Raw genomic sequence first — 14,951 nt, 5'->3', positions numbered from 1 at the left:
ATAAGGGGATTAGTGCTCTTTGCCTTGAACAACATGAAAAGGGGCTATTTCCTGATTATGCCGCATTAAAAGCTAGAGTTTTGCAAGAGGATGAATCTTTGCCAATTGATAAAATTGGCGAGCAAAAATATGGTTTTACAACAATGCATATGCCTTCACCTAGTACTACATCATATTATACACCCCCTACACTATTGCAAAATTTCGGCAACGCCCGTGTGTCATTGCCGAAAGAATCTAAAAACATTGGGGGGCAATCATATCCGGAGTGGGCTGAAATTGAGAAAAAGCTTAAAGCCAACTTTGTCGCTCGCCGCCAGAAACAAATAGAAAAAGAATTGGCTCAGATAAAAGAAGCATTGCCTATTGGTAGTATCAATGAAAAGAAGGATGATTCGGAACTTGAAAGTGCTTCGGTTGAAAAAGCCGAATCAAGTAGTATATATTACGAATCCATCACATTCAAAGAGGCAAGCATTATTGAGAAAGGGCATGGCAAGCATAGGAAAACAATGGTGCTTGATTTTTCTGAAGTTAATGGAACCTCCTTCCTGCCCTATGAGTTTCGTGTCGTAGAAATTGACAAGCTTCAAGGACAAGAACAAGTAGCAGAACAAAGTTCGACCTACAAAAACCTTCAGTGTAATGATGCACGGTATTAAGAAAAAGATGATGAAGAGGCGTTGGGGAGCCACCCAAAGATGAAGCAAGATATTGTTCAAGTCACACCACCATCATGCTCTCCCAACATATTTGAAGAGGTATGTTTAGCAAGTAATTTACCTATTTTCAGATTTGGTCAAAACTTTATTGTTGTTGCATCTATTAGAAAAATCTTCTTAAGTAATTTTGAAAGACCAATGAAGAAGGGTAATTTACTTGTTAGCAATAAAATTGTTACAGAACATATCGGTCAACCCATTGCGCCATTTATAAAGACCGATACTGACTTATTGTTGCAATCAAGGCTTTCCTCATTGCTTTATTTAAAGTTTGTATCTACATGGGTAGCTTTGGTTGTTTCATACTTGGCTTACTCTTGGTCTCAATTGAGGCATGCATGTTCTAATTATTTTTGTTTTAGAAACATAAAGCCAAGGTTAGATTCTTTTCAGAAAACCGATGCTAGTACAATATTGTAGGATCGGAAGTATGTCTAGAGGGGGGGGGGGGTGATTAGACTACTTGACCAAATAAAAAATCTGGCCTTTTCCCAATTTTAGTTCTTGGCAGATTTTAGCAACTTAGCACAAGTCAAGCAATCAACCTACACATGCAATTCTAAGAGTATAGCAGCGGAATGTAAAGGGATGAGTTTGAGGGAGCAAACGCAATGTTGACACAGAGATTTTTTATCCGTGGTTCCGATAGGTGGTTCTATCGTACATCCACGTTGATGGAGACTTCAACCCACGAAGGGTAACGGTTGCGCGAGTCCACGGAGGGCTCCACCCACGAAGGGTCCACGAAGAAGCAACCTTGTCTATCCCACCATGGCCGTCGCCCACGAAGGACTTGCCTCACTAGGGTAGATCTTCATGAAGTAGGTGATCTCCTTGCCCTTACAAACTCCTTGGTTCAACTCCACAATCTTGTCCGAGGCTCCCAAGTGACACCTAGCCAATCTAGGAGACACCACTCTCCAAGAAGTAACAAATGGTGTGTTGATGATGAACTCCTTGCTCTTGTGCTTCAAATGATAGTCTCCCCAACACTCAACTCTCTCTCATAGGATTGGATTTGGTAGAAAGAAGATTTGAGTGGAAAGCAACTTGGGGAAGGCTAGAGATCAAGATTCATGTGGTTGGAATGGAATATCTTGACCTCAACACAAGTGTAGGTGGTTCTCTCTCAGAAAATATGTATTGGAAGTGTAGGCATGTTCTGATGGCTCTCTCCATGAATGAAGAGTGGGTGGAGGGGTATATATAGCCTCCACACAAAATCTAACCGTTACACACAAATCACCAAACTCAGTGGGACCGAATCCTTAAACTCGGTCGGACCGATTTTGTTCAAAATGTGAACATTAGGATTCTCGGTGGGACTGACATGTCAACTCGGTGGGACCGATGTCATTAGGGTTAGGGCATAACGTAATCTCGGTGAGACCGATTACACAAACTCGGTGAGACCGATTTTGGTAATAGCCAAACAGAGAGTTGGTCAGGCAAACTCGGTGGGACCGATTATCTCATCTCGGTTGGACCGAAACGTTATGAAAAGGAAACAGAGAGTTTGCATTGCAATCTCGGTGGGACCGATCGCTCATCTCGGTTTGACCGAAACGTTACAAAGGGAAATAGAGAGTTTGCAACCCCATCTCGGTGAGACCGAGATCCCTATCAGTGAGACCGAATTGATTAGGGTTTCTGGCAGTGGCTATGTCAACTAAACTCGGTGGCTCCGGATGTGAAACCTCGGTGGGGCCGAGTTGGACTTTTTGGTTTAGGACATATGTGGATATGAGAAAGTAGTGGAGGGTTTTGGAGCATATCACTAAGCATTTTGAGCAAGATCCTCATTAAGCAACACCTCATCCCTTCTTAATAGTATTGGCTTTTCCTATAGACTCAATGTGATCTTGGATCACTAAAATAGAAAATGTAGAGTCTTGTGCTTTGAGCTTGAGCCAATCCTTTGTCCTTAGCATTTTGAAGGGTCCACTTTCTAATCCATGCCATGCCAAACATTGAGCTTTCCTGAAATATTTATCTTGGAATAGCATTAGCTCAATGAGCTATATGTTGTTAGGAATTACAAAAACCACCCAGGGATAGTTGCACTTTCAAATATCTTATCCAATGACATCGGTAAAAGAATGCAAAATAAAAGTCATAGTCGAATGGGACGATACAAAATCTGAACCATTCGTTTTCTTAACTCCGAAGCCGTTTTCACAGCAAGATCGGCTAGAAAATAAAAAAATACCTTCAATTCAAATATGTGTGATCAAATCTTTGATTTGTTGTTGAAAAATAATTATATTAGAATTCTTGGTCACCATGTTGAGCCATCTGTCCAGGGACGAATGTATTGTAAGTTGCATGATTCATCCAAGCATAATTTTGAGGATTGCAACATGTTTCGTCAAATAATTAAATCGGCCATTGATAAAGGACGATTGAAATTTGTTGAGACACCAAGAGATGACCAGTCTATTCCGATTGGTCCCGATGGCAGAAAGTTTTTGCATCGGCTGCTTCAAGCCGATTCACTTAAAGAGAAGGTAAAAACTGCAGGTGATGAGATCAAGCTTTCAAGTAAAGAAGTTGTTGAAGAGCATAATGAACATAATCTTGAGGGCGAGAATTCCATCGAAGCTACAATGGAGATGCCAAGGACTGGGGGGCAGCAAGCAAATCCAGTGATCGATGAAAGCAAACCAAAAGAAAACAAAGGCCGAAATAAGCGCAAGTGTAAGAGATCAAAAATCACCTTCGTTGAACTATTGGATAAATATCAAAAGAAGAGTGAAGATAAGAATGCTTATCGTCCAAATCATGCAAATAAACCAAGATCACACCCAAGGCGCAAATATGAGGATCAGTATAGGCAAAGTGAGAATTTTAATGCAACATATTCATATCCTTATTTTGGGCCGCCAATGCCAATGCCGTGGATGCCTCCCTATGCTCATATAGATTCATATCCATCATGGGACAGGTATGATACAAGGGCACATTCTCCATCTTATTTTAGACCATCTCACCAATATTATGCAGCTCCGAGAAGATCAACATTTGAACAATCACATGTTAAAGACCGTTTCAATCATAAGGAATCGGTCCAGAGCTCAAGGAAGAAGAAAGAGGTGGTCAAGCAAGTTTACCGTGTTAAAAGAGATGGTCGTAAGACTGCAACTTCAGATTTGATCTCAAATGAAAAAGAGCCAATTAAAGTGTTGACATTGGCTACTAAAGGCAATGAGACAAAGCAACCAATTATTGAGAGTCGAAGTGCCAAATCTGAAGAAAAGAAGTTGAGAGTGCACTAGGCCAAAAGGGAATTGCCATTGGAAACAGAATCACAGCCTCGATGCCCGCTCATCTTATCGTATTGCACTACAAAAAAAATAGACTTCCATGATGATACGTGTTTGCCACAGTAGGTCACGTTTTCTGTCATGCATGTACCTCCATGACAAATTTATGACAGAATCAAGATAGTCATACCTGTGCTATCGTAGAAGTGTTCCATGACATTACCAAAATTATCATCACGGAAGTGTCCACTTCCATGACGATAAATCACGCGTCATAGAAGTGCTTTCGTCAAGGGTGACTGACACGTGGCATCCACCGTAACGGAACGTCGTTAAGCTATCAGGTCCAGTTTTGGATCCGATAACCCGTTAACAGCCCCGACCAATGGGGATTTTCCACATGTAAAATCATCATTGGCTGGAGGAAACACGTGTCTGCTCCGTGTTGGCACAGGTGTCACTCATCCAATGGGCGAGATGCGCCTATGATATGTTAACACATGGACCGGACCAAAAGTGGCCCATAAAGTTTAAATGGGCCGGCCCAACTAAAGGCCCACAAGATTTTGCGGACCATAATGGGCCGGCCCAGCTAAAGGCCCACAAGATTTTGCGGGCCATAATGGGCCGACCCAAGTAAAGGCCCGCAAGATTTTTGCGGGCCATAATGGGCCGGCCCAGGTGAAGGCCCACAAGATTTTTGTGGACCATAATGGGCCGGCCCAGCTAAAGGCCCACGAGATTTCGTCGACATTAATGGGCCGGCCCAGCTGTAGGCCCACAAGATTTTGAGGACCCTAGTAGGTCTGCCCATTAACTAGCTGCCATGTTTTGGGCCAAATGCTGACCCATATTTGATCCGGTCCATTAATGGCCTGCCATGTTCCGGGCCTAATAATGGCCCATATGAGATCCGTCCCGTTAAAAGCCTACCACGTTCTGGGCCAAATTATGGCCCAGATCAGGTCTGTCCCTTTAAGAGGATTGGGCTAAATTATGGCCCATATCAGATTCGGCCCGTCAACTGGACGCTATGCTTTTGGGCCCACTTGCTAAAGGCCCATTTAGTAATTCAGCCTGATATTAGTTTCGGCCTGTTAAGGGCCCGTTTAACATTTCGGCCTGTTAAAAGCCCGTCATATAGTTGGGCCTAACTACGACCCGGTTTGCATCCGGCCTGCTCGTAGCCGATAATCTGATTGGGGCAAACAAGGACCGAGACAATTTTGGCCCATGGGCCGGGGTCTATTTCGGCCTGCTGCCGGCCCGTGAGCTGTTCGGCACATTTCAGGCCCAACCTACTTTTCAGCCTCCTAAAGACCCATTGAGTTTTCTTGGGAAATAGGGCCGGCGGTTTGCTCGGCCTATTAAAGGCCCGAATCTACTAGTGGGCCAGTTTACATTTAGGCCTGTTAGCGGACCAAGATGACGGGGCCCATGATGTGGATCATACATGGTGATCTGCATGACGGCCCGATTATGTACTGTAATTTTACGGTTTGGCCGGTTTACTGCGAAGACAGGATATATATACAGTAAAATAACTGCAGCATCGTGAATAAGAAAAAAACCTAGACTATACATGTGACGCCCGGATAATTAGGCTACAGTAACCCCACGTTAACAATGCCACGTCACCTCACATTACTGTTGATAATCTCGCGTTAGTTCGAAACGATTCATATTCAAAATTTGAATTTAAGTTAAACAATTGAAGTTTTCAAAAGTCAAAACTAAATTGTTCCTAATGTGTCAAATAATCCTTAGTAAATGTTGGTGGATAAATTATCTTTTAATAAAATATTTAAATGCACTAAAGTAATAGAAATGACAGCAAAAACAATTAATTAGACGCCTTTTATAAAGTTATAATAATAAAACTAAATTAGTAGTGTGCCAAAATAATTATGGCAGTGGACTGATTAGCAATACTAATTTAGGTGCTGACTGGGTATTTTGTAAAACTAAAATAAAAGAAACTTTAAATGAAAACAGTAAGGAAAATAAGTAAAAAGAAATAAAAGACAACCCCCCCGACTGGGTCTTGGCCCAGTTGGCCGAAGGAGCCAGTCGGCCCAGCCGACCCACTCCCACACCCCCGTGGCCTACTAGGCCTCCTCCCCTCCCTGTGACCTAGCGCCACCCCCACTACTCCCACTCGCCCCCACTCCCTCCCCCTCGTCCCACTCCTCCTTTGCCTTCCCCCCGATCCAGATCGGATCGGAGCGTGGGGGCCCGACCTCGCCGCCTCATCCCTACGCCTTGTCGCCGGCCGGCGCCTCCTCGTCGCCTCCCCACACCGCCTCCTCAACCCTCCTCCCCAACCGACGCCCCCGACCCGTCGCGCGCCATCGCCTCACCGGCCTCGTCGGCGGCGCCCCGAACGCCGCCCCGATCCCGTCGCCCTCGACCCGAGCCGCCAGGACGCCGCCGGACTTCGCAGGCTCGCTTCCCCGACCTCCCCCTCACCGGACCACCTCGCCCCCGGCCACGTCGGATCGACCTCGTCTCCCCTCTCTGCCCCGCCGGACTACATCGATCCGCTGCCCCTGTCGACCTTCGGTCACACGAGCTCGTCCTCCGCCCCTGTGAGCTCCTCCTCCCCCCTCGCTTATTCTCGAGCTCGGTTTCGAGCTCGAGCACTCCCGATGCCGCGCCCGTAGCTCCTCCGCCCAAGTAGTCGCTGTGCTCTGCCCCGCCGAGACCACGTCCTACCCGCGTCCCAGCCGCGCTCGTCGCGCGCTACGGCCGTCGCCCAACTCCACCCCGCCTTGGTGCCGCTCGCACCGCCTCCGCCTCGGTTGCTATTGTCGCGCCCGCCTCGATTCCCCGCCGGCGCCCCGCTGCCCTGCGACGCCGCTTCGCTCCCGTTGCTCGCCGCCGCACCGTCCAGCGGCTCCCCTGCCGCCCTACCCCACAGCCGCCTCCACCGCCCCCTCGCGCGACCCCGCCGTCCTCTACTGCAGTCCGGCACTCGGCCGGCCTCGCCGGTGCCGTTCCCGGCCAGCCTCGCCGCGGCCCCGGTCGTCGCCCGATGCTGGCGCCCGTCGGCGGCCGCTCGGCCCTCGCCTGGTCGGGCATCGCTAGCACCCGCAGCCCGTAACCGCTAGCGCCCAGCGCCCGCTAAGGCCCTGGGCCAATGACCAGTGGGGCCTCGCCCCTGAGAAAAAAAAATAAAAAAATAAAAATACTAATTAATTAATTAACTAAGTTAATTAACTTAATTAATCATGTTTAATTAACCTAATTAATCTATTAATTAAACTAACTAGGTTAATTAGTTAACATTCAATGACTAACGGACCCCACACGTCAGTTTGACTAAGTCAACAGCCGGTTGACTGCTGACATCATGCTAACGTCATAATTACATTTTCTAGTTGTAGCGACCAGACCTCAAATGGCCTGTGCTGCTGTGCACCAGTGTCATCCCTGGATCAGTAATGCTGACACGCACAGTACAAATGGAGGATTTATAACAGAGTAGCAATCACACACTTATTACATCGAATAACTCCGAAGAGTTTAAGTATGAATATCATGGCTTAAGGCCATCTAATAACGATAACAGCGGAAGACTTGGAAGATAAGTGAGTCCATCAACTCCAGTGGCATCACTGAGTATAAGACCACGACCTAAGGCATCTTACTCGACGTCTGAAAAGTCTGCAACATGAAACGTTGCAGCCCGAAACGGGTCAGCACATAGAATATGCTGGCAAAGTAACACATAGAGAACAATGAACAATGATAATGCTATACTATATGCATATGTGGCTGGTGGAAAGCTCTATGGTTACAGTTTTGCGAAAAGCCAATTTTATCCTACTTCAAAGGAATAAATTTTATTTAACTATCATGGTGGTTGTGTAACATTGAGATGGTTGACAGCATCTCAATCCCAATTAAAAGTCATCAATAACCCAACAAGATTAATTAGAAGTAACATGGTGATGAGATTCACATGATAATCCAACTACTCGATACTCAAATTGTCCATAACCGGGGACACGGCTAACCATGATCAGCTTGTACACTCTGCAGAGGTTTGTGCACTTTTCCCCACAAGACTTGATCTCCTCCGTTGGATTATTCGCACTACATGGTGTTTGAGTAACGGATGACCAAGACACAGTCTTTCAGAAGTGTTTGCACCTTACGTATGGGTAGACAGTTACACCTACTTTCCCCTACATCTGCTAGTCTACCGTTGTAAGAGTTCACACAACTTAGTCAACTATGCTAGAGCCCATAATAGCTTGCGGCTGCACACGGAAGTTTCTAGCATGAATAATCTCATGATCCCTTTGAACCTGGGTGGCGGTCCAAAAGAAAATCAGGCAATCCTGGAATACCCAGGTACCTTAATCCACCCAGATGTGAGTTTAAGTTGCCACCTTAAGTAAACCATTAATTAACAATCTCACATCTGTCATGAATTTCACTCAAACCCAATCCACGTCTACGAGCATAGCATGGCAATAGTAAAAGCAACGTAGAAGTAACTCCCAAGGGTTTGATAAGAAAACAGGTAATAGGTTCTACCTCAACTACTTCCCAATACCCACAATTTAATTAGATCCTAATTATGCAATGTTTGAGGAAAACAGATCTAATGCAATAAAACTGGGTATGAACGGGATATGATCAAAGTGTTACTTGCCTTGCTGATGATCCGCAAAACCTAGCGATTCGAAGTAACAAGCAGCACACTCCGGGTACTCTATCGCAAACAAACAAGCATACAATCAGTACTCATCTAATGCACAGGTAAAACTCGAATGAAAGATCTAACCAGAAAGTTCAACTTAAGAACTCCGGTTTGCAAAAAGAATCAACTCAAAAGAAGCAACGAAAGTCAAACGGCGAAAGAAAGAAACTTCGTTTGCTAATCTGGATCTAGGTCAAATTTTACTGTCGCAAAAACTTGTTTAAGTAGGTTAAACGGAAAGAGAATTTCGAGACGAAACTCAAGGCGCTTGAATCGCCTGATTCCGATAAACGAGCGAGAAGTTAAACAGAATCGAAAATTCGATCAGAAATCGAATCTGAGAAAATCGCAGAAAAATCCGACGAAAAGAAAAACGGACGAACGGTTAAAGAACGGACGTTCATTAACAGAGAAAAACCGACGAACGCGTTCGTCAAATCGAACGGTTCAGTAAACGCTCGTAAAATAATAAAACCGAAAAAAAACCGATCTAGGGTTTTTTTGTTTAAAAACAAAAGGTTTTTTTTTATAGAAAACCGGCAACGACGGAAAACGGCCGGCGGCAGTACCTCGACGGGCGGGCTCCGGCGGGCGCGGGGCTTGGCGGCGGGGCTCGGGGGTGCGGGGGCTCGGGGTGCGAGGGGGGGGGGCAATCGGCGGCGGCGGTCAAGGCGACGGCGGCGGCGGCGGTCAAGGCGACGGCGGCGGCGGCTAGATGAGAGAGAGGGGGGGGGGGTTGAGGGGTATATAAAGGGGAGGGGGGTTCCGGTGCTTGGGGAAGGGGGCGGCCGGGGCGGCTCCCGTGTCCATGGCGGACACGGCGGCGCGGCGGCCGTGCGGGGAGAGGAGAGGGCGCGGGCGGGCCGTCGGCTGGGCCTTTGGCCCAGTCGGCGCGCGGGCGGTTTTTTTTAAATAAGTTCCGCGGAAAATAATACGTAGAAAAATAAATAAAAATCAGAAAAATATGAAATAAATTTTCCCCGTCTAGTTAGAAAATCTAGAATAGGGTGAACATTTTATAATCAAAAATAAATATTTTTGAAAATATGCAATATTTTTAATGCAATAAAAATTGCAAATAAAATCCAAATAAATTCCAAATAATGATTTAAACATTTTTCCTCCAGTATTTCAATTGTTTTGGAGAAGTCATATTTTCTCCTCTCGTTTATTTAAAATGAAATATTTTTCCGGAGAGAAAAATAATTAAAACCACAATCCTCGTTTGAAAAATCAAATTTAAAAATTCGAGAAAATCCCCAACTCTCTCCGAGGGTCCTTGAGTTGCTAGGATTTATCGAGGATTTGTCAGAATGCAACAAAACATGATATGCAATGATGATCTATGTATAACATTCCAAATTGGAAATTTGGGATGTTACACTAGTTAAATTAATTCAGTTAATTCAAAAAATGAATTAAATCTTTAAAAATTAATATAAAATAATCCGTAGCTCGGATGAAAATATTTTGTACATGAAAGTTGCTCAGACGACGAGACGAATCCGGATACGCAGCCCGTTCGTCCGCCACACATCCCTAGCATAGCAAAGACGCAACTTTCCCCCTCCGGTCCATCTGTGCGAAAACGCGAAACACCGGGGATACTTTCCCGGATGTTTCCCCCTTTCGCCAGTATCACCTACTACCGCGTTAGGGCACACCTAACACCGCTCATTGTCATGTCATGCATCGTCATGCTTATGTTTGCATTGCATTTACTGTTTCTTCCCCCTCTTCTCTCCGGTAGACTACGAGACCGACGGTGCTGCTGCCCAGTTCGACTACGGAGTTGACGACCCCTCCTTCTTGCCAGAGCAACCAGGCAAGCCCCCCGCCTTGATCACCAGATATCGCCTATTCCTTCTCTATACTCCTTGCATTAGAGTAGTGTAGCATGTTACTGCTTTCGGTTAATCCTATTCTGATGCATAGCCTGTCATTTGTTGCTACAGTTGTTACCCTTACCTGCTATCCTACTGCTTAGTATAGGATGCTAGTGTTCCATCAGTGGCCCTACATTCTTGTCCGTCTGCCATGCTATACTATCGGGCCGTGATCACTAGGGAGGTGATCACGGGTATATACTATATACTTTATATACATGACACATGTGGTGACTAAAGTCGGGTCAGCTCGTTGAGTATCCGCAAGAGATTCTGATGAGGGGGCTGAAAGGATAGGTGGCTCCATCCTGGTAGAGGTGGGCCTGGGTTCCTGACGGCCCCCGACTGTTACTTTGTGGCGGAGCGACAGGGCGGGTTGAGACCACCTAGGAGTGAGGTGGGCCTGGCCCTGGTCGGCGTCCGCGGATACTTAAAAATAACACGCTTAACGAGTTCTTGGTGTTTGATCTGAGTCTGGCCATTTGGTCTATACGCACTAACCAACTACGTGGGAAAGTTATGGGCACTCGACGTCGTGGTATCAGCCGAAGCCTTCGTGACGTCAGCGACTGAGCGGCGCGCGCCGGATTGGAACGTAAGCCTGCTCTTGTATTAAGGGGGCTAGTTCTGCTTCCGGCCGCGTACGCAACGTGCAGGTGTGCAATGGGCGATGGGCCTAGACCCCTGCGCGCATAGGATTTAGACCGGCGTGCTCACCTCTCTGTCGAGCCTAGGTGGGGCTGCGACATGTTGATCTTACGAGGCCGGGCATGACCCAGGAAAGTGTGTCCGGCCAAATGGGATCGAGCGTGTTGGGTTATGTGGTGCACCCCTGCAGGGAAGTTTATCTATTCAAATAGCCGTGTCCCTCGGTAAAAGGACGACCCGGAGTTGTACCTTGACCTTATGACAACTAGAACCGGATACTTAATAAAACACACCCTTCCAAGTGCCAGATATAACCCGGTGATCGCTCTCTAACAGGGCGACGAGGAGGGGATCGCCGGGTAGGATTATGCTATACAATGCTACTTGGTGAACTTACCATCTACTCTCTTCTACATGCTGCAAGATGGAGGTGGCCTGAAGCGTAGTCTTCGACAGGATTAGCTATCCCCCTCTTATTCTGGCATTCTGCAGTTCAGTCCACCGATATGGCCCTTTACACATATACCCGTGCATATGTAGTGTAGCTCCTTGCTTGCGAGTACTTTGGATGAGTACTCACGGTTGCTTTTCTCCCTCTTTCCCCCTTTCCCTTCTACCTGGTTGTCGCAACCAGATGCTGGAGCCCAGGAGCTAGACGCCACAGAACGACGACGACTCCTACTACACCGGAGGTGCCTACTACTACGTTCAGGCCGCTGATGACGACCAGGAGTAGTTTAGGAGGATCCCAGGCAGGAGGCCTGCGCCTCTTTCGATCTGTATCCCAGTTTGTGCTAGCCATCTTATGGCACCTTGTTTAACATTATGTCTGTACTCAGATATTGTTGCTTCCACTGACTCGTCTATGATCGAGCACTTGTATTCGAGCCCTCGAGGCCCCTGGCTTGTATTATGATGCTTGTATGACTTATTTATTTTTAGAGTTGTGTTGTGATATCTTCCCGTGAGTCCCTGATCTTGATCGTACACGTTTGCGTGTATGATTAGTGTACGATTGAATCGGGGGCGTCACAAGTTGGTATCAGAGCCGACTGCCTGTAGGAATCCCCCTTCCACACTCCTTGACCGAAGTCGAGTCTAGACATTACAAAACTTTTACTAACATGGCTATGTGCCTTACGGGCCCACGTCGCCATTGGGTGGTATTAGTATCTTTTACTCCTTGATCTTTACTCTGGGACTCTGAGCTCTCTTCCATCCAGGTTAAAAGATTTTGCTAAAAACAAAACTAACTTTAGGTTCTCGAAAATACTTTCTCCCGGAGAGCCCCTCACTTCAGATGATCACCTGCTGCACTAGAAGATTCCGAAGTTACTGTACGATGTTCTCTCGAGTCTTTGTGACATCGCATTTGCGATTTCCTTCCACCGTCAACCCCTATGAAAACTGCATACACTTGCCATTCATACAATCATTCCCCATTGATCTTGTTATTACAAGATGTCCCGAAATACTCTCTGTTGTCCGGAGAATCCTTTGAGCTTACTGCCTTGCAGTTCTTTACCACATGAATACCCCTGCGAATAAATCCTCACACTTGTCGAGTATCCGCTCATCCCCAGTTGATCATGTGTTTCACAAAAGTCTTCAAAATACCATTCGATCTTCCGAAAATCCCCAGGAGCCTTTTGCTCCTGAAATTCTTGCTTACTTGCATTATGATTAATCCCATAAGTCTAGTAATCTTATTGACATCCTTTGTCATTATCATTTTGAGTCTGTTGATTCAATATGTTGCGGTTGCTCACAATCCTCAACCGAATCGTAGAATTCACCCTTCTGGCTTAGTCGCCAATTTTAAACATGAGATGGTTCTCGCCGAATCAAATTGCCATCGATTGTATATCTAAGCCTATTCAACTTATCCATCTTTGATCAGACCGTTTGCTTCTGATCTCTTGATTTGGAAAACATAATTCCTTTGCATTTGATTGAATTAGTCAGTTGTTTCTATAATTTGATCTCCTTGCATTGTATCTTCCTCTGATTGAGTACCGATGCTCACATCAGATCCCTTGATGACCACCGGATCCTTTGTGGGATTTTATCCGATAGCGTCCTTCATATCCAATCACTTTGGAAGTTCTTTCTCCATTGGTAAATCCTATCCTCTGATTGACCAACCATGCTCTGCTTTCGAGCTTGTGTTATTTACTCCTGAAGTTTGTGGTATATGTTCCTAAGAGACCCCGATGGGTTGAACCTATGCCTTTTTCTAATCTGTGTGAACCCGAAAACTACTACGGGTCATACTCTACTGTTGTTATGTCAGATAAAATTTCAACACAACTTCGTTGAAGGCGAGAAGTGAATGAAAGGTTATGCATTAGAGAAGTGGGAGTCGACCTTGAACTTTGTGTTCATGCCCATGGACACGATGTAGATCCTATCATAAAAGCTTCTTGTAATAATAATTGTTTCCTTGATATAATATCATATGGTATCTGAGAATTGACCCCTTTGCAGTCGTGGTTCCGGCCATGTTCTCCTTTAAATACCATTTCTCGGACAAGTTGAAGTACTTGTCTTCTGTAGAGCAATACCCCAGTCCAACCTCTACTTTGGTTTGTCGCCGAGTATTACCCCCTGGTATCTCGAGATTATCACGGAACTGCATAACTTCTTATGAGTTCTCCATCAAGTATTACATTCTCATTGATTCCAATTTTTCACGGGCTCCGAGTTATTAAACACTCAAGGACATCGATAACTGAATCGAGTCCGCATCACGATTAAACAACTCTTAGTAATCTCCTTTGCTTACGAGTTTGTACTCGATCACGTCATCCCTAGCCTGATCGGATTATCATTGTCGTGCTGATTTTAACTGTGCTACATGGTCCTTATTCCTGGAGCACAACTTTCGACGATTGAGCTAAGATTACGTCGATTTCCTTGTCTTATCGTTCCACCTCGAACAACAAGCTTGGTTCCGAGTTGGTGTCGTATCCATGGATCCAATAATCTTTCGCTGCACCAGTCCTTTTGCTTGATGCAGTCGCTGTTCGATTGCCTCTTCGTGGAGCCTCTCGACAAAATTGCCATGATCATCATAAACATCTTGACTCCTTCCAGGATATCAATCGAATTGATGATGATAAGTATCATCCTCGTCCCTTGGTAATTTGAGTTACCATGAACAACATCCTTATCTTCCTTTCATCACAACATTGATCATGTTGTGGATGCGACTTGCTATCCAGCTTGTATTATGTTCTATCTTGGAGTATTACCATCTTTTAGGTCAAGATTGTCGTGAGAATTTCACCACCTCTTAAGAATTCTTGATACAGGTGATACTTCTTGCCATATTCGTTCATTCCTTGGTCCCCGTGTTGTCTCTAACCAGAAAACCAATTAAACTATGATGTGCGACTTCAAAACTTTTAGCAATCCTATTGCTTTGGGGTTAATGGTCAATAGTTTCATTCTAAGTCTATTGCTTATTGAATCATCATTCAAACATTGATCGTGCTACCTAGTCCAGATTTCCGGGTGCACCCTTCTATCATTGTTAAATTGTGTATGTTTTCCTCGAGCATACGTCATTATATCAATGATCTGACTAATGATATCTCCTTGTTCATGCAATTGTGGAAATCCCTCTTTTTGGAAATCTCAATGAATTGTCGCTGAGTCAATCAGCCACCTCCTCACCTCCTTGATTTAATGTAGAACTCTTGTTTTAGAACTCGCTTCC

This window comes from Aegilops tauschii, chromosome 1 (genome assembly GCF_002575655.3).
Source record: "Aegilops tauschii subsp. strangulata cultivar AL8/78 chromosome 1, Aet v6.0, whole genome shotgun sequence".
NCBI lineage: Eukaryota > Viridiplantae > Streptophyta > Magnoliopsida > Poales > Poaceae > Aegilops > Aegilops tauschii.
The sequence above is the reverse complement of the archived record's forward strand: the minus strand, read 5'-3'. Positions refer to the sequence as shown.